Source organism: Rhipicephalus sanguineus, chromosome 1, assembly GCF_013339695.2.
Source record: "Rhipicephalus sanguineus isolate Rsan-2018 chromosome 1, BIME_Rsan_1.4, whole genome shotgun sequence".
NCBI classification, from domain to species: Eukaryota; Metazoa; Arthropoda; class Arachnida; order Ixodida; family Ixodidae; genus Rhipicephalus; species Rhipicephalus sanguineus.
In genome coordinates, this window is record NC_051176.1 from 210340801 (window position 1) to 210341546 (window position 746).

The window sequence follows — 746 nt, forward strand, 5'->3', positions numbered from 1 at the left end:
TTCCTATTGACCGTCCTGCACATAACAACCATTGCCAGAGTGTTGGCATTTCTACGCTTATGTTTGTTTGTTTCCTACCAAGCGACAAAGAGATCAGAAGCAAAAACGAGCCCCTATACCTAGAATTGCGGTATATAATCGCTCACCATACGCCATCTTCTCATCGCTACACTCAAGATGAGTTAGGATAAGGAGCGCGCAGATGGAGGGTTTTTCCCCTAACGTTCCGGAACTAACGAGAGTACACGCTCACGATGCAACTAAAAAAACCAGGTATCAAACTAAATGTGCGAAAATGGGAGAAAAGCGGCGTGTATAAAGAGAAGGAGCCGCTTCGGGCACGCGTAGGATATCCCGTGTCCCTGCGCATTGAGTTGCTGGAACGAGCGAGGGACATACGGAAGCAGGGAAGCATGAAAAGTAAACGTACCTCGCAAAGAACACGGCATTGATAAATGGCAACCAGCATTCATTACAGCAACATTCATGCCAAGCTTTAGCAGACCGATTGCTCCAACATTCGCCAACTCGGTGCGACGAACATTTTTTTTTCTTCTTTTTCATACGGTTAGCTGCGGCAATTGTATTCAAGAATACACATTATTTTCTCCTATACTGCCTGAATACGGCTACAATAGTGCTGCGCGAAGGGGAAAGGGTGCCGACGATGCAGTCGAGCGACTCCAGCGACAGAGAGGAAAAACCACGGAAGTGGCACCCCAGCATAAAAACGGGCAACTAGAGCC